Source organism: Protopterus annectens, chromosome 1.part0 (assembly GCF_019279795.1).
Source record: "Protopterus annectens isolate FY-2018-M chromosome 1.part0, PAN1.0, whole genome shotgun sequence".
In the NCBI taxonomy this organism is placed as follows: Eukaryota; Metazoa; Chordata; order Ceratodontiformes; family Protopteridae; genus Protopterus; species Protopterus annectens.
In genome coordinates this window covers 808,433,449-808,454,280 of record NC_056725.1, presented here as the reverse complement: position 1 = coordinate 808,454,280, position 20,832 = coordinate 808,433,449, and positions in this window count along the sequence as shown.

Here is a 20,832-nt window from a genome sequence, read left to right as displayed (position 1 = left end):
TTACTACCAGGATAGGCTATATTATTTGCAACAGAACTCTTACTTACTCTACAGGCCTGCCCTTAATTTATGTATACAAGTGTCCTATAAATTCTGTAGCACCTACATACCTCTCAAGCTATCTGCATGGGACAGTATGGGCCAGGCTGTAACACCTCAGGTATACAACTACAGGGGACTATTGCATGTCAGGGGAACATATGTGAATACCAAGGTGTACTGTGGACTGATGTAGTGTTACTGTGCTATTGAGATAAATCAAGTGGCTGTTAAATCTGTGTCCCAGGGATTTGGCAACAGTTATCAGAGTCCATGACAGCATGACACTTGAGAGTCATGTATTGTGCACAGTACAGAGAGCTTATGCTTATCATGCCATCCTTGGCAGACATGGGGTTAGACTATCAGCAGACATTCACAGATACACCAGGCATACAGCCGTACCAAGATTAAACAGTTTTATTTGTTTTAATAATTTGTATTACTATTGTACTTGTTGACTTTTTTATTTACTGCAGTCTTATCACCTTGCTGAGCAGTGCTGTTAACATTCTGGTACATCTGGACGCACAAATTAGTAACCCATTTGAACAGCTACTACAGCCATTTATTTACCTGTAATTTCTGTGCGGAGAACATCTGTTAACAGTACATAACAGTTTCCATAAATATTTAGTAGTACTTGTCCCTGGATTCATACCCCAGTCTGTGTTACCAGGTGAGCTCTAGGTATATATTCATCAGTCAATATTCAGCAGTAGCTCAGTGTGATAAAGGCTAGGTATGTTATAAATTTTGACTGATGAATATATGCCTAGAGCTCACCTGGTAACAAACTGTGACCTAGTAATAGAGGTAGAGTGTCATACGAGACTTCAGTGACATTTGAACACACATGCATGAGATTCATGCATGACAGAGATAGTAGGTGAACTGTGTATTAATACTTGGAATGCAGGTGTGCACATTTAACCCCTAGTGAATGGGAATATGTGTACAGACCATATCTGAGTGCTGGGTTGCCTACCTGACCCATATACAGTTGCAGATGGTATATTTGCAGTATACAACTATTACAGTTTCATACTTGCCTGCAGCAGAGTAACTAGGTTCAGGAATGCATATAGCTGAAATGCAATGGTTAACACAAGACAATCCTGAGATGAACACACTGTTTATTATACCTTATCCATTACTACTCTAGGTGCAATCTTAGTGCAAAACAAATATCATAATGCATTATATCTTGTAGTACAGCTCCACATCTACACTTTAGCAAAACAGTTCTTTATCAGCTAACCTTCATTCACTTCATGGTATTATTCCTGTGTTTACTTCACAGAACTTGTAATACTTGATTTCTTGACTAACAGCCCAAAATACACACATTGTGCACAACACAGCTTTATTAGGGGGTAACATGAAACAGTGATACATCTAACAGTCTTTATTGATGAACACTTTAGATAATGCAGGTGTTGCAAGACAGCTATTATTCCACAATGTAGGTAGTAGTATTTTTATTTCCTTAACAATTCTGAATGCAGTTGAATTTATTTCCTTAGCATTATGAATGCAGTTGTACTTTATTACCTTAACATTATTAATACAGTATAAACTTTTATTTTCTTAACATTATTAATTCAGTAGTAACGTTCTGTCCTGAACATTAGCAGGTTTCATGTTTTCATCTATACTGAAGTGTACCTGGCATTACTGACTTGTCAGTCCAGGTCTACAACCACATTCATTGCAGTACACACAAAACAGAATATACCTATTGGCAGTTACTATTGTACTCTTTCTTATTTATAATACTATAGATCGTAAGATATATCTGTACTCACCACACTCACAGCAGAACCTGGCCAGGTGTCCTGCATGGGCCTCCAGATTGTGAGCTCTCTCCTCTGCAGCTGTGGGGAGAGAAACACACCATTATGCATACCTGTCTATTACACATGCAAATTAGGTATTGGTAATACAATAGTAACAATACTTACAAACTTGTGGGGCATTCCCATCTCTAGAATCCTGGATCCAGGTGTCCAGAAGGCCCCTCTTCCTACACTTTAGGTCATTATAGTGATGACACACATGCTCATCTGTGCGGGGGATACCCGTTGCACTGGTGAGGTCATATGCCAGATGATCCCAGGCTTCTCTGATTTGTACTCCAAACCCCGGTACTGGCCCTGCAGCAGCCATATGTCATGGCCTTTTACAAGGAGTCCAACAAAAATAAACAAATAAATAAAATATTTAACTTTTATATTTCAGTGCTATCCAGCACTTTGACAGTGCAGGGGGTGTGTTACTCATCTCCAGACACTGTAACACCCCCCCACACTGATTCTATAACTGTGTTACATGGCTCTCCCATAGTAGTGCACCTTCATTAATATGCCAGGTGCACTGCTGAGGGGGGAGCCACAGACACGGCCACGGTGCCTTCCATGTTGGACTTACACTATTCCTACATGGAGTTTATTAAATCCCCGCCAATGTCTGTTTTGCAGTCATCTGCATATTCACTGACACAGCATGTACCATGATTTGGAAAGAATGCAAAGACTAAATTAAATAAGACTGGGCCCAAAACAGGATCTTGAGGAACTGCAGCATAAACAGATATCTTTGTGGAAAACTGCCAAAGGGCAACTACTCATTAGGTTCTTTTTGTTAACCTGTCACTAATCTGTCTTACATAGTTAATATGTACATTATTAATGATAAATGGCTACATGGGGCAGAGCACCAAATGCTTTTACCAAAACAAAATATACTACCCCAACAGTGAAACCCAAATCATTGGTTTATGTTGATCATTTGCATGAGGCCATGCTGCTGTGATATTTGTTCTATGGCTGTATGACCCAGACTCACTTACAGAGTTCAAAAGATGTCTCTCAAAACATCTATTAAGTAATGAGGTCAGACTTACTGGTCAATAATTCCTCATGTTACTAGCATGATTCCCTTTATGAGTATGAGTAATATTTGAGTCCTCCCAATCCTCAGGGACATATATAATTTCTAATAATTTATTGAACACTTTACACTGTGGTTTTATCCATTCACCCATAAAAGTTTTTTTATAAAGATGGCTGGGATACCATCTGTGTCCATGGAGCAGTTAGGTTTCATGAACATGGTAGGTAGCCTTTTTTACCATTTCTGGACTAATACAAGCACGCATAGAATTTGTAAATTGCAGGCAATTAACCGTATCACTTGAAACACCTAGATGGTTTAGTAAAATTTATAAAGTAATTTACTCAAAACTTCTGCAGCTTCCTTTGGATTGTTCAGCCAGTTAGTCCTATAACTATTAAAGGACCCATCATTTGTCAGTAATTTGGTAACTAGACTGTTGTGAGTTGACATACTTGTAGTCCTTTCTAATTTTACTTTTTAATGCAAGCTCTCAAAGAGAACAGCAGGACAGCTGAATACAAGAACATTTATCAAAAGCATTCGGGCTTCTATATTTCTGAATACAAGGCCCCTGAGCACCCAGGAACATATGATCCTGGTACTCCATTTACACCAAAAGGAATAGGTTGCTTTGAAAGCAATCCTTGCTTCCCATGTATCCCACACATTCCAACATTATTCTCTGAAGCCGATGTAGCATTTTTCAAGGGGAAGCTCCCCACTGTCAGATTACAGCTTCAGCCTGTCCAGATCCCCCTCCCCTATTACCTTGTAATCCAAGTCAGAGCTTCATGCATGTGTATATCCCCTTTAGGTATCCAATGCATTTGTTGAAGTATGGCTTGTAACACAGCACTCTATATTTCATTCTTAATTATTCTGATAGTTCTCCAGTGGCATAATAATCTGAATGTGGAGAAATTACAGTAATTAGCAATTTTATTTGTGTAAAGCTGCAAACACATTATTGAGATTTCACTACAATTTATTATTGCTATTTCAGAAGAGTAAATTTAAGTCAGTCAGAGAGATAGTAATGCAAAAGATACCATCCCAGTAAAAAATGACTGATGCAGAACCGTCAGGCATGTACCCAAAATCTCAATTAATTGCTTGCCTTCTTTTGGCATAGATAAAGGAATGCTTTGTGATAAATGTGAATAAATGATATTAATTCAGTGTCTTATACAGAAAGCTTAACATGCAGTTGATACTGAGACAGAATGAAACAACAAGCTCTCAGTTACATAATGTAGAAATGGATTTTCACTAGTTGGGTCAAATGTAAAACAAAATTAAACCACGCTAGTTGAAGAACTAATGGTATGGATGCAATACTTCCAGGTAGTTTGATGCAACAAATGTGCTTTATCACAAAAAAAAAAAATGATAAAACTGTTAGAAAAGCCCACACGTGCAATGGTGTAAACATCTTTAAACCAAACCTGATGTAAAAAGCTCCATCAGCTTTCTTTATAATTAGTTCTCTATTCATTCTTGACTATCATTTCACATCTAGGTGTAAAGTTTACTCACTTAAAACATTCAACAAGCATTATTCCAAGATGTTCTTTGTGTTCCACTGTTGCAGTCATTACATTTGGGTTATCTGCTTGATTAACAAAGTCTTGGGTCCTGCGTTGGTTGCTGTAACTTCTTCCATGACGTCAGGTTGTTAGGGGTATAAAACATGCAGCCGATACAATTACACCAGTCTTTCTTGTCATGTGGTGCCTGAAGCAGTTCGCAAGTGCCGGTTGGCCGACTCCTGAAATATTCATTTTCGAGTTTCAGAACTGAAGTCTTAAACTAAAAGCTAAGTACACCTTTGGAGAAACTTTTTCTTGCTCCTTACTGATGTCAGTAAAAGTTAATAATTGCATTACTTGTGGAAAGCAAATGCCTCATAAAGATTTTCATTTGCACTGTATTCCTTGTCTAGGCCCTGACCACAACGTACCTTGTTGTCGGTTTTGTGCTTTATTTAATCAGCGCACTATCCATCGTCAGTATATTTTCACCTCTAAATATTTCGGTTCTCGGTTTAATTATCCAGAAATGTCATCTGTTAGCCATCCGACTACCAGGATTCTGAAACAACGCAAGGATAAAGACAGAGACAGGCTGCCGAGGTCCAAAACTGCTGACGACGCTTCTCCTATGCCAGTCGCCAGTTCACCGGTACTCAGTGAGGAGCTTTCGCAGCCCCTGATACCTGCTACTTCTGATTCGCAGGCCTCTACTGAGACCAATTCAGAGTCCGATATGCTATGAGATGCTTTGACTATGGAACCCACGGATGTCTCTACCTTGGATGGGTCCAGAGCCGCTGTGCAGGCACCGGCTTCTGAGAGTGTATTCAGGCCTACAGACTTGCATATTAAACTGACGCCTCCTTCTTCACGTAGGCCTAAATCTTGAACCATGCCTAAAAAACAATGCCCAGGCCACATGCTCAGGCCTCTATGCCTAAAAAAAAATTATAAGAATGGCTGAAAATCTAATTACTCTAATCAGGGGTAGCCAACCCGTCCCCCTTCTAAGAGGCCTAGGACTGATGTTGTTTCTGAATCTTCTGACCAGGATTCTGTTTTTTTCTGATTCTTCTGATGATCTGGATTTGCCCTTATCTACTTATGAGGTCTCTGATGCAGAGGACTCTATTCCCTCTGCCTCCCCTCCAGAGGATTTTTCTTTTGGTAAAACCTTACATACTCTAAGGGAGCATTTCCATTGGGAAAGCCAGGATTTTTCTGATTCAAAAAAGAGGCTCAGGGATTTCTTACTCCTGCCTCAGCATAGACCTTTAGATATTCCTCCTATACTAGACATTGTTAATGATGCCTTTTCGGAATCTAGTTTGGCCCCTGATTCCTTGCCTCCTGCTCCCAGAAAACCTGACAGATACTACAGGGTCCTTGAGTCACACAAGTTCCTTTTTAAAAATCCTATTGCAGATCCAGAGACTATTTCTCAGGGGCCCAAGGGCATTAAGGCTTCTACTGCTAAAAATCCTACCCCTTCTGATAGAGAATCCAGGGGGCTGAATAGATGGGGTCTATCACTTCTGCAACCTTGGCCATTAGGGCTTTAAACTGTCAGTTTCATACGTTAACGTATCAGCAACATGTTATTGGATTGCTTAAAGAGAAAATGATGTTGATTCCTGATTGTGTGGAAAATAAAGAATTACAGGATTTAATGCATTCTGCTGAACAGGTTGGAAAACATACTTTGCAATGTGGTTTTGATTCATTAGAGGCCTCTAACAGGGCTGCTATTACTGGGTCTGTGCTCAGAAGGCATGCTTGGCTTAAGGAGCAATCTTTACCTGATCATGTTAAAGATAAATTGGTGGATGCTCCCTTAAATCAAGACCTCCTGTTTGGCAACAAGGCTGAGGAAGTTCTTAAAAAGATGGAAGATAAAGCTAAATCTATGCAAACTGTTAAAGATTTTCTTACAAGTTCAGCCTCCTAGATTTAGTAGGCACTGGCCCTCTAAAAATTGGTCCTTTCCAGCCCCTTCCAGGTCTTCTCAAGCCAAACCAAGACACAGCAGAAACCCCAAGTTTTAGTCCCAGGTGACACACAGGACTAAGCAGTGGGGGGCCTCCACTTCCAAATCTGGGAGTAATAAGACTCCCCCCTATGGTAAACTGTCTCAATGACTTCCTTTTAAAATCTCCAAGCACTTCTCAACTGACTGCCCCTTTGGGGAGAAAGATTGCTCTTCATGCAAAGAACTGAGAACTCATTACCCAGGACAAATGGGTTTTAAATATAGTGTCCCAGGGATACAGATTTCACTTCCACATGTTGCCAACACCAAACGGGTGGCTGGACCTACCCCCAAATCAGTTGGCAGAGGCCCCAAAACAAGTACTGTCTCTCTTTAGCATGGGGGGCTATTCAACTGGTACCAGAAGAGGAAAAGGGACAAGGTTTCTACTCAAAACTTTTCCTGGTACCCAGAAAAGACAATTCATGGCATCCTATCCTGGACCTGTCTACTCTAAACACCTTTTTGGAGATTCCAAAATTCAAGAGGCTGACTCTTCACCAGTAGCTTCCTATGCTAGGCAAAGACACCTGGTTGGCAACACTACATTTAAAAGAAGCATACCCACATATCCCAATCAGGAAATCTTGCGGAAGATACCTTCGCTTCAAAGCAGACTACACACACTATCAGTTCTCTGCACTGCCCTTTGGCTTATCTACTGCACTCAGGGTATTCACAAAGTGCCTAGCTCCAGTTATTGCATTTTGCAGGCAAAGAAATATTCAAATATACCCATACCTGGAAGATTGTCTAATTCAGGCAGAAAGCCAGAACATACTTTTGAATCATCTGGCCTTTGTACAAAGGGTCTAACCTGTCTGGGGTACACCATAAATGAAAAGAAATCTCACCATGTACCCTGTCAGCAAATTATATTCCTGGGAGAAAGCTTGAATACAAATTCCTAGATGGCTTACCTCACGCCAGAGAAACAAATTCATTTGACAACCTACTTCAAACAAGTGGCCACAAAAACCCTGCTATCTGCAAGACAAATACTGCAAGCATTGGGGTTCATGGTCTCCTGCATTCTTCTAATTCCATATGTAAGGCTGCATATGAGGAAACTACAGTGGTATTTAAAAAGCCTATGGTGTCAACATTCTCAGGATCTAGAAGCAATGATTCCTATCATACCTTGCCTACGCCTAGAGTTCCTTTGGTGGGCAGAGGCCTGCCACCAAGGCAAGGGACTACCTTTCACACCACCCCCTGCCACCCAAACGCTAACAACAGACACATCAGACTATGCATGGGGGGCTCACCTGGCATGGAAGTGCATTCAGGGCAAATGGAACCCAAGTTAAATGCACCTGCATATCAATAAAAAAGAAATGTTAGCTGTACAGAATGCTCTGACAGCCTTCAAAGACCACATTCTTCCAGGACAACTAATGGTAAAGATGGACAACACCACTGTTATGTGGTACATAAACAAGCAGGGGGGGGTGCACATTCTTACCCCCTCTGCAGACTAGCCATGGCATTATGGAACGCAGCCTTGAACTACCAAGTGCATCTTCAAGCTCAATTCCTGTCAGGAAAATTAAATACACTGGCAGACGGACTAAGCAGAAACCTCATGAACCCACACGAGTGGAAACTGGAACCAAGAATTTTCAACATGCTGACAAGCAAATGGGGGAGCCCAGATATAGACTTATTTGCCTCTCCCCAGAACTACCAATTGGACAAATTCTGCACAAGGACTCCCCACAAACAAGCCTGGATAATGGATGCTCTGTCCTTCAGCTGGAAATACCTATCAGTCTATGCCTTCCCCCCTCTGCCTCTGCTCTCCAAAGTACTACTAAAAATCAAACAGGACAAACCAAGGATGATTTTGATTGCTCCAGACTGGCCACACCAACATTGGTATCCCCTCCTGTGCAGTGTGTCATGGCTATCCCCATAGCACTTACCTCAGACTCCTTCCCTGTTGTCCCAGCAGGAGAACCAGATTCTACACTCTCAGCTTCTAGCACTGAACCTTGAAGCCTGGCTAATTATCTAATCTCTCCTTTACCATCCCTCAGTAAACCAGTGATGGATATAATTTTAGAGGTAAGGAGGTCTAGTACTAGAAAATCTTATGCTGAAAAATGGAAAAGATTCTGTGCCTGGAACCAGTCTCAAGGGATGAGCACAGCAGCACCCAATCTACCTTAGATTTTACAATACTTAACTGAGATGCTTCACAAGGGCCTGTCTTTTTCCTCCATTAAAATCCACGCCTCAGCCATTTCAGCTCATTATAACACAAAACCTCCCCTCTTCTCTCATCCACTGCTCAAGCCATTCCTCAGTGGGGCCAAAAATATGAGACCACCCAGGACAGCTCCAACCCCAGCCTGGGACCTTAACATTGTTTTGGAGAAACTCACTCTTCCTCCTTTCAAGCCAGCTGCTACTGCGGACTTAAAATTTCTTTCTTGGAAAACAGCTTTCCTTTTAGCAATCACTTCAGCTAGAAGGGTATCTGAATTACAGGCCCTTATGGCAGTGGAGCCTTTCATCATCTTTCATGCGGACAGGGTGTCCCTCAGAACCAATCCATCCTTCATGTCCAAGGTGGTATCCAGTGTGGCTCTTAATCAATCCATTAATTTGTCAACCTTCTTTCCCAATCCACAGAACAAAGGGGAATGGATACTGCATTCCTTAGATGTGCACAGACAACTCAGATACTACTTGGACAGGACTAAACCTAAAAGAAAATCTGAACAACTGCTGGTGACATTTGCTGCAGGGGCAGTGAGGAAGGCTATTTCAAAGAAAACCATTTCTAAATGGATAGGCCATTGCATTCATTTCTGCTATAAGCACCATGGAAAACCTATCCCCCAGGGGATCAGACTTCACTGCACCAGGGCTGCATCTACCTCTACAGCCTTTCTCAGAGGCGTACCTACCAGGGACATCCTAGAAGTTGCTACCTGGAGTTCTGTACATACCTTCACCAAGCATTATCATTTGCCAATTTTCTCTAAATCCAGAGCTGGCTTTGCCACTGCAGTCTTGCAGGGCCTTATAGCTGGTCCTAATGCTATTTAAATTCCTTCTCTCAACCACAGCTTTGGGAATATACCCAAATGTAATGACTGCAACTGTGAAATACGAAGAACATAGTACAGTTGTGCACACTTACCATAAATGTAGATGTTCAAGTGTATTCACCGTTGCAGTCCTGATTACCCTACCTCCAGCCCCCTAACGTTTTTTGGTTATACCTCTACTTTCCTTTACTATGCTTAAAAGCTTTTTGGTGCATTTGCTTTTTTGTTGGAAGTATATCATTGTACTTTTATATTTAATTGCTTCCCGTTAGGAGGGCACCTGACATCTGGGGCAAGAAAAACTGATATAATGGCGTCGGCTGCATGTTTTATACCCTTGATGAGCTGACGTCATGGAAAAAGGGACAGCAACCAATGCAGGACCCAAGACTTTGTTAATCAGGCTGACTGAGGGCTACCTGCAAGCAGATAACCCAAATGTAATGACTGCAACAGTGAATATACTCAAACATCTACATTTATGGTAAGTGTACACAACTGTACTTTTTATATTTAAAAGTACTGTCTCCTGATTTGTTAGTCACTTAGGTAGTACTCCAAAATGCTACCGGGGTGACATTACTGGTACTCTACAGTGAAGCCCGGAGGCCATTAGAGTTAGAAGAAAAAAAGTTTAATTCTGTCATAAACATCATTTCAGTGAGCTCTTGTACTGGAAGAAAATGTGCTATGGTTTCAGCTTGTGAACAAACGTTTCTCCCACCTTCTGTTCATATCATATCATTTTAGTTCATGGATTTACTTAGTGATCTCACATTTATTGCTGCAGCAGAACCACACTAGCTAGTCAGTCATGGATGTAAAAGATTTGCTTTTACTCCTGGTTGCTGTGTTGCCATACCTGTTAACTGCAATCTTAGCTGATAGACAAATGCACTTCCTCTTCCCCTCATCATCTTGTATAAATACAATGAGTAAATGAAAACAATCAGTCTTTTTTCCCTTCCATGCCACTGTTGAGAAAGTATCTTATCTATGGTGTGCACATTTTTCTGAAACAACTAAAGCACACACTGTTATCACACAATATACATCTGTGAGTTGACAGTTTTACTGCTGCTGTTACTGTTTGTAATGTGATCAGCTGCAAAATTAATGCAACTGCTCTTGGTTTCATTACATAGATGAGTAGTGGCCCTATAAAACAGTTTATCTTTTATGATGGTTACAACTGTTGTAAACGTTTAATGGGGAGAGGTACCATTACATGAAGGGTATCACACTGAATGCAGTCTCCCTGATATCAGCTCCCTAAATTCACAGCTGCCCAAAGGTTTTCATATTAATTACGTATAATGTGATATCATGGTAGTGCAAGCATTTTCACTATTGTAGGGCACTTCTATTTACCCCATGGCTGAGACAATTTGAAGCTAGAACTTGTAAGCAAGGGGAGGTGGAGGTACAGTCCTATGTGGGAGCTGTAGAGGGTTTTGTCAAGCCTACCAAGCTAATTATGGAGCTTTGTTGTTGCCCACAATTTCTGCAAGTAGTTTTGTTTTTGACAAATCTGACTTTTCTGGTTTGCTGCCAGTGGGTTATGTATCAGCTTTAATTAAACTATATGGATTATTTATATGAAATAGCTCAACATGATAAATTACATATTTAATATGTTGTTGTTGTCTTTCAGCTTTTCTTGGTTAGGGGTCGCCACAGTGGAACTCCGGTCCACTAATGATTGGCAGTAGATTTTCACGAACGCCGAGGTGCCAGCTCAATATTCAACCTTCAACGAAGGCACGCCCATTTACGCATGTCTTTCAAACGCCCACCCAACCGCGGGGGAGAACCTTTTGCTGTGAGGCAACAACGCTACCGCTGCACCACCGCGGAATTACATATTTAATATAATAAAGTATAATAAATGACAGGTAATATTCTGTGCCAAATGTATTAGTTTGAAGGCTTGCTAGGTAATAAAATTACTTTGAGAATTAAACTCAAGAGATCATCTACTGACCGATCACATGAACCATCAACTAGGGTTAAGTCCAGAGACAGCTCATCAGACTGGCTGCTAGGTTGCAGTCCCACTGCAAAAAAGGTATTAAAGACAGAAAGTTGATTGTTCTTTTTTAAATTAAAAATAATAGTCAACTTTCCAACTTTCTATTTTGCTCACATTGCTTGGAACACTGCGCAAGAGTGGAATTAGGTATAGTGGCTTTATAGGTTCATAGGTTCATAGGTTCATAGGTTGGTACTAGGCTATCAGACCTAGGGCCTATACAAGCTTAGCCATAACAATTCCCTGGCTATTTCTTCCCACATTATTTACTTTCCTGGATCCCTGTCTAGCAGGGCGACTGACGTGATCCCTGGGGTGAATTTCCTTTCTCCCATCCAATCGTCAAGGTTCCTCTTGAAGAGGTCCAAAGAGGCAATCTGCTTGACATGTATGGGCAATCTATTCCAGAGTCTGGGGAGTCTCTGGGTCAGGAACCTATCCCTCCAGCATGTTTTGTTTATTGTGATGACAAGGTTTAGATCCCTGGAGCGTGTAGCTCTGAGGGATTGGGATTTCTTTAAGTGTAGCATGTCCAACAGCTCTGGGATGCTATGTTTCAGCAGACTTGTGTAATCCAGACATCACATTATTTATTTATTCATGTATTTATTTATTTATTTATTTCTAGAACCACTTTTGACAGGGTAGGTAGGTCCATAGCTCCAACCACAAAGCCTTAGTAAATCTGTTTCCGTGTATCTTTTGAAACTGCACAGCAGCACTTCCAACTTTAAGCCATGCATGAGGCTGTTACCCACTGACACCAGCACCTGTACATAAGTATTGATTTTCTTAGAAGTGAGCTTCAGGATGTACTGTTCATAGAACATCTTATTTTCCAAAATGCATAGCTATCTGGCAAGACATGATAATGCTACAACATTGTAATACTCAAGTGATGGCCCACAAACTTTCACTTTTATTTATTAGCATTCATCTGCCAGTTAAGATTCCACCTCAGATTTCCCCCCAAAAAGAAGCCACTGACCTAGTATGACTAACTCAGTTGACAAAAGAAAAGTTAAATAAACAAAATAAAATGGTGCAAACCCATACAGCCTCCAGAGTCTGGAAATCCTCAATGTTGCTCAGCACTTTGTTTTATCTTTGTGCATTAAGTAATGCCGTGTCTCATTTGATATTGATATAAAATGTTAATCAGTTTTACCTTACCTACAAATTCCCTAGGGTTGGTAATGTTTATTTTCAGAATACATACACCTTTGGCAGAGAGATAAAGGCTTTGTCTGCATAGGAGTTTAGAGTCCCAAACATCTTCCAGTGCAGATAGTTACTGAATCCCCATTGAAAAGCATCAAGTATGAAACCACTTATTACAGCTAGTTATTTTATATCTAACTCTCTGTGCTGTCTTAGGTGGGAGGAGGAAATCACTTAATACAGGGTCTTTTCCTGTCTTAGGGAAATATAAAAGTGCAGTCAAGTCACTCCGCATCTCTTTTAGAATGGAATGTCACACATCATTCACCCCCACATAAACAATGGCAAGGCTGAACTCTTCCTTAGCGTCCTGAATCATTTTTTAGTGCCCTAGACATATTCCTTATTTTGGCCCTTGGAGAAAAAGACACAGTAACTTGCTCTTAGTCCACATTAATCAGTATGGTGTTACGGCTCCTGATTAATGAGTCAGCTACAACACTGGAATTGCTAGCTGGGACAAGCTGATTTATTAATGTTAGGAATCTGCAGATCCTTTGTGAGATTTTGCTTATTGTAAATGCCTTTAAAGTGTCAGGCAGATATCTTTGTGAGAAGTTATATTAGTATTTCTAAGTGCCAAATGTACAATCTCACAACCTTCATATTATATACCTCCCAATAAAGAACAGTCACCTCCTCACATTTCCTTTTAACTTCCCCTTAGTGTAACCATATACACACTTTGTCACTGCTTTCCTAACCGCATCTTCAATATACACTTCTGTCTTCATTGTCATCTTACTATATATATGTACTGCGGATCCACCAATAAGTGCCACACGTCCTTGAAATGTAGCCGATTTATTGTACACAAGATAAGGAACGCCAACTTGTTACAATGTAGAAACGACAAAGAAACATATAATGAAAATACTGATCAAGAAAAACCAGTTAAAACAGTTAAGCGCTTTCACCCGTACATCCGGGCTTCATCAGAACTGGTCGCCAAATACATAAACTGAGTTAAAAATAGTTTAAAAACCTTTTTTGGCTCCAAGAAAAACTAACCTTCTTAAAGTAACAGTAGCACTTATCTTTCAGTTGCGCTATGTTACAACCACAAAACATTTAGTGTATTACATAACGTTGTTAAGACTACAATCAGTATCCTGACTTGCTTGGATACTAACAAATAAAGTGCAAGATGTATATATTCTGCTTAAATATCGTCAACTAATATATACTGTCACAATACGTTAATTGATATATATATATATATATATATATATATATATATATATATATATATATAAAATAGAACAATATGTTTGTATGTTTAAAATGTATGTTTAAAAATATGTAAAAATACATTTAAAAAAACATTTAAAAAAAACATATATATATATATATATATATATATATATATATATATATATTTTACAACTATTTTTACATCTTATAAAACATTTTTGTTGCATTTTTATAAAGTATATTTCTCATATATACCGTTTATTAGTATTGGAAATTCTATATATTTATATATCAATTAACGTATTGTGACAGTATATATTAGTTGACAATATTTAAGCAGAATATATACATCTTGCACTTTATTTATTAGTATCCAAGCAAGTCAGGATACTGATTGTAGTTTTAGCAACGTTATGTATTGCAATGGATTCAAATACACTAAATGTTTTGTGGTTGCAACATAGCGCAACTGAAAGATAAGCGCTACTGTTACTTTAAGAAGCTTAGTTTTTCTTGGCGCCAAAAAAGGTTTTTAAACTATTTTTAACTCAGTTTATGTATTTGGCGACCAGTTCTGATGAAGCCCGGATGTACGGGTGAAAGCGCTTAACTGTTTTTTCTTGATCAGTATTTTCATTATGTTTCTTTGTCGTTTCTACATTGTAACAAGTTGGCATTCCTTATCTTGTGTACAATAAATCGGTTACATTTTAAGGACGTGTGGCACTTATTGGTGGATCCGCAGTACATATATATAGTAACTGTTTTTTTTGCTTTTTTGACTATTCATTGTCATCTTCATTAACTGCCTTGAGAGCATCAACTATCATCTATTCAGGTGCCACAAAACATCCTATTATAATTTTGAGGACCATAATTGTGATCCTTTGAGTTTCAAGACTATTATAGTGAAAGTGGTTGAAAACATACTGATCCTAAAGATGCAGTAGATTGGTATATCTCCCTACTACCTTTGACTAACACAACAGTCTTTAATTAAACAAGGGATTTATTACAAATCAAGCAAGGTTTTGCCAACCAGAATTGAAATATAATGACAAGTGGTACCTAAAACATCTGATGAATTAATTTCTGTTATGCAGTATGACTTCTGAACACACAGTTGTTCTCATGACACTAGGTTTGGAAACAGTGCTGCTGGATATATTAAACAACTTGCAGTTGACTTCAGTCTTTAACCAAACAGGCAACTACTAAAAGACACACACACACACACACACACACACACACACACACACACACACACACACACACACACACACACACACACTCCCATACAGGCACTCACTCTATTTCTGTAGTATTCTTACTGTCAAGTTTTCATAACTGTGTAGCTGTGCAGAATTGCCAGTCTCTATCTCAGTTATTCAGGTACACCAACTTGCAAGTTTTTTTTTTCTTTCAGGTCTCTCTGTAGTGAGCAGATTGAATTATAGGCTGAAGCAAATTAACACAAGGTTTGTCCTGGCAACCAGTAATAGTAAAAATAAGGGAAAGGTAAACTGATATACATTCACTCTCACCAAACCTTCCATTGGAAAGAAATAATGGTACAGAACAAAAAAAGGCCAAATTAATATACATCTCTTTCACCAGGCCTCCCCTGACAGGCTGTGTTGCTTTTCATTACAGTGTAATGTATCTGAATATTTTTTTTTTAGCAGTTTAGGGTACAGCATTCTGGCAAATCATGCCTTATGTTTACATGCAGTTAAGAGTATCTGGCAAAAGATGGCAATAACTTTGATATACGACTTGTGTTCTTAAAATAAAACAACCCAGAAAAAGTCTCTGATGATTGATGCAGCACAAAGTTTCTAATACAAAGTTTTTTGCAAACTAAAAAAAGTCTTAGGTAATACCTCCATTAAACAAATCAATGTCGCTGACTGCCACTGTTTTACAGACCATATGGCTCTGCTCTTGGATGAGCAAACAGCATCTCTGACTCACCACTCTTTCGAGGAATATATGGTTAACACTTTGACTACCAAGGTTCCCACTAGCAGTCAAATGACATAAAATGAAACCTCCTCGTTTCAGAGCCACCTGCTCTGGCCTCAGTCCTTTTTTTATCCTCTGGAAGGCCCTCTGGTCTCCTTTGAACCTGGAAACTCCACTAGTTTCTCCATTGATGTCTGTCATATTGTCAGAAAGCTCACGCTAAATAGGCATCTGACTGCATCTGCCATTATTTACCTGCAATCTCAATTTAATTTCCTTAAAGAGAACCAAACCCAAATTTAACTTCTCCCTAATCCCTGCTGCTACAGCTACTGACCTTCAGATATTTTACTGGCCTACACCCATTGGATGCTAGTGGTCCTAACTTTGCCCTTCAATACTATGCAACTGGCACTTCTGTTGGTGCCATAATGCTGTTACAGATGATGTCTCCCAGCTTGAAGCCATCATCTTTGAGCCTACAGGAAGGTCTGTGTGCCCAAGACAAATGATCCTCAATGTGTTGGTACACATTGGGATAGGGATGAATTTTAAAGTAGAATGGCTGCAAGCCAGGGGCCCACTGGCATTGTTTTACATTGCCTTCCTTCTGATGCAGAATCTGCTTGAGAAGGCATGATCTGTAACCGATGTAAAATTGGTGGCATGATCTATAACTAATGCAAGTTTTCTGCCCAATAGATACTACTGAAAGGACACCAACACCCACTTTATGTATAGGCAGTATCCCTCTCTCTGTTTAAACCTTCTGCTGAAGTAATAGACAGATTGCTCATTTTCTCTGTGATTACTTCCCCAAACCCACCTCCAAAATATCTGTGCCAACTGCAAACAATTTGCTGAAGTCAGGAGACACCAGGATGGTCTCAGTAGAGAGACGTTTCTTAATGTTCTTGAAAGTCACCTCAGCTTCTAGTCAAAACTTGATATTCTCTATCATCCTGCCCTTAGTGAGGTATGTTAGGGGACAGGCCATGGATGTAAACTCTGGTATAAATACCCAGAAAGTCCAAAGAAAGACTGTGCTTTCTTCTTCATCTGGGCTATGAGCTCTTTCTCTTCTGCTTCAGTTTTTTTCTTTCTAGGGCTTAATTAGACCCAACCTGTCATATATCCTAGATGTGACCTTCTAATGTCATAGATGCTCTGTCATGCCAACCTTACATTTTGAAACACTGAGAATAACATTAGGTTGCCTTAAGGAATCTAGCACTTCTTGAACTTTTGTGAGGTGAAGGTCTCAGTATACTGAATGAATAACCATGCTGTTCTTTGGTGGGATCATAGAACACTTATTATTAGTCTTTGAAAAGTGGCTGGGGTACCAGGTGGACCAAAGGGAAAGAGGGTGTATTAAAAAGGTCATTTACCATGGAGAGGGTAGCTCTTTCCTTGTCCTTCTTGGTAATAGGAATCTGTCATTACCATTTGATCATATCCACTGTAGTGAGGAATTGGGCTTTCCTAGCTGTTCCACCAATCCATCTACCCTAGGCCTGGGGTAGTACCATTTGCTCTTGGTATCAATAACACTAAGGCTATTTCATTTGCTGGTTGACTCCTCTATCACCCCAACTTCTTTATCTCTTTTAACATTTTCCAATACATCTTGGTAATGGATTTCTGGTATCCTGAAAGGGTTTAACCTACCTTTTCCTCTGGTATGGTCTCTCTGTGGTCCGAAACAAGGGAAGTACAACCAGGTAACTCAAAACATATGTTCTGATATCTTAAGAGAAATCCTAAAGCCTCTTGTCTTAGAGAAGGTGTCATCCACCACTATTTGAGGGGCGAATTTCAGCAATTTCTCTTGTTCATGAGTCATTGCTTTTAACCCCATGCAAAACACATTGACCTGGGGTTCTTTCTAGGGTTTTAGTACATTTATGTGATAAATCTGTTCTAGACCTCTATTCCCAAATTGTTTTACCCTATAGTTTAACTAGGTCACCTTCTTTACAGTTTCATAGAGTCACTGCAATTTAGTCAAGAACGTGTTCTAACTGGTGGGAATCAGAACTAAGACCCAATCACATACTTGGAACTCCCTCTCATGACATTTCTGTTGTACACACCTTGCTAACCAGCTTATTATTTGTCCAGGTTCTCCAGAACAATAGGCATTACTACTCTAACTTTTTCTCTTGTAAGCTTTCATAACATTGAAGTTCAGTCTTAAAAGGGTTTTTTCCTCTTTCCAAGTTTCTTTCACAATATCTAACAGCTCCTTATGGTATTTAATATAGCTCAGTGGGAACTGAATCATGTGAGGCCTGGGGTACTTCTCTCACAGAAAATATCAGATAGGGCAGTAGCTGTTCCCACTTCTTTCCATCAGCCTCTATTACCTTTCTTCGCATGGACTTTAGGGTTCTGTTGAAGCATCCACCAGTTCTTCAGCCTGGTGATGATAGATGGAGATTCTACGTTATTTTGCCTAAAACTTTGGCCAGATGCCTAACATTCTTTGACATAAATGAGGATCACTGATTGTTCAAGATTTCTTTAGATATGCCTACCAACAAGAATAATAAAACTCGGTCCTTAGCAATAGCCTTGGAGATGACATTCATGAATGGAACAAGCTCAAGAAAACAGGTGGCATAATCAAGAATAACTAATTTGCATTTCTGCCTGCTACTACACCTATATAAGGGATTTACTATCACAAAACTGAGTAAGCCTATGTCAATTTTGCAGGATCTTGAGGTAGAAACATCAGAATTCACCCATGCCAAAACCCACAATATTGAATTCTAGACTTGCCCCCCCTGCAGGACCCATGTTATGACTTGTTTCTGTGTTAGGCTGTTTCACAATTTGGTACAATTTCAGGGTTGTACCTGACCAGTGTTGTGGACTTCAACGTTTTTGCCTTGAGATCCTGCAAGTTCAATGAAGGCATACTCAGATTTGTGATAGAAAACTATGTCCACGACTATTCTTTCAAAGGGCATTCCATTATTGGCATTTGTATTAAGGGATTTTTAAATCTCAGATTTGGTAATATCTTTTGACGTTCAGGACAACTAGCAAAACATTTTTCTATTTCTTTCATTATGCCAGGCTAATAGAACCAGGCCAAGAGGTTTATTTTTATTATGTCCATGCCTAACTAGCCTCCTAACACATGATTATGAACCATTTTCACTGAGACTATTTTTAATAGTTTTGGTACCAGAAACTGTCATGTAAGCTCTTCATTTTCCTTAGCTATCTATAGAGTAAATTATTCTCACTGTCAAAGTATGGATAAGCTAGTAGTAGCCCCATGGAGGAATCCCCCTCCCTATACCTCTTAACCACTCTGCATTTGGTATAGCATTCTAATTTTACCATTGGTTTTGACATCTGTTCTATGCTCTTTTTTGTCCTTTGGTCTTTTATTAGCTCCACTACTGACCAAATGAGAGACAGCTCATGAAAGTCAAAACAGAGTTAACCGACTCACTAATGTCTTATAGCTACGCTGTGCTATAATGTACCAATAACATAGTAAAGCTACAGAAATGGACCAATAGCACAGTGGACTTCTTGCTGCCTGTGCTACTGGACCATTTTTGTAGCACAACTGCATTATTGGCTTGTTCAGTACACCGTGCTCAGAGCAGCTAAAAAACATGGACTAATAGTATAGTGGGCTTATACCTGCTTGTGCCAGAGGTTCATTTTTAGTTGTAATTTGCTATTTGTCCATTTAGCTGACCATTAGCATAATATAGCTAGAAAAAAAGTCCAACATCACAGTGCAAATGGTAGCCTGCATTCTCATTTTAAAAGCTGGTACTGTAAGCTGTTTGGTAGTTGACTCATACGACTGCACCAAGGAGCTGAAATAAAGCTATTAATTATTCTCTACAGTCTTACAGTTGTCTTTCTCCTTTTTGTGAGGGAGAAAGAGAGGCTTTATGTTGGTATGTTAGGAATGGAAGACCTTTTGTTTGGTCTTCAACTTTATGGGGGTGGGGGGGGCTCTCCTCATTTACATCATCTGCTATATCTTCTAAAGATCAGTGATTTTAAATATCTAAAGTCTGAGAATTATGCTCCCCCACTAACCTGGTTCTAGTTAATCAGATCTGACTTAGAAACTAGTTCTCCAGCTGAGCCCTCTTGATGTTCAGGCATTTTACTGCAACTCAGACAATCTGAGACCTTCTTTGCCAGTTATACCTCAAGAAAGAAGGACGAGCTTCTTCTTCAACTAAGGTAGGCACTGGAATCTCTTGTGTTCCACTCTTCTCTAAGGAAGGATAGCTCATGTCAGTCATCAAAAGATTCTTTCCTGTTCTCCTCTAGATTGGAAGTTTCCCATTTCACATGAGTTAGGCTTATTCTCAACCCTGTCTGATTTCTCCTTTTCTGAAGTGTCTGGGGGTTCTTCTTTTACCTTTGACTCTTGGCAGTTTCTCTTCAGTCTTGTGTTCTGAATGTTTCTTCAGTCTTGTGTTCTGAAACTTTGTCTATTCCTTGGTTGTACTCTTTCTATATTTGAATAAGTTTTTTTCCACACACAGTCTTTCTGGAGCCTTCCACAGTAATTATGGGTTGTATACACCCCCTATTAATATTTTCTTATAGGGCAGTGTGGGTATGGTGTTACTGTAAGGCTGTAGACTGTCTCATTTCTACTTCTTTAACGGGGCAGTACCCGGACCATTATTTATGCCTTTGTCCACTTTCTCCATATATGCTTAAAGAAAGACAAATCTTTGTTAATTATCACATCATGGATATGGTAAGGTACCTCAGCCCTGGGTGCAGGATCTGTCCAAACTGGGCCTGTACTTCCATGTGGGTGATTGGCTATCACCTTATTTCCTTATGTATATAGACTATCTC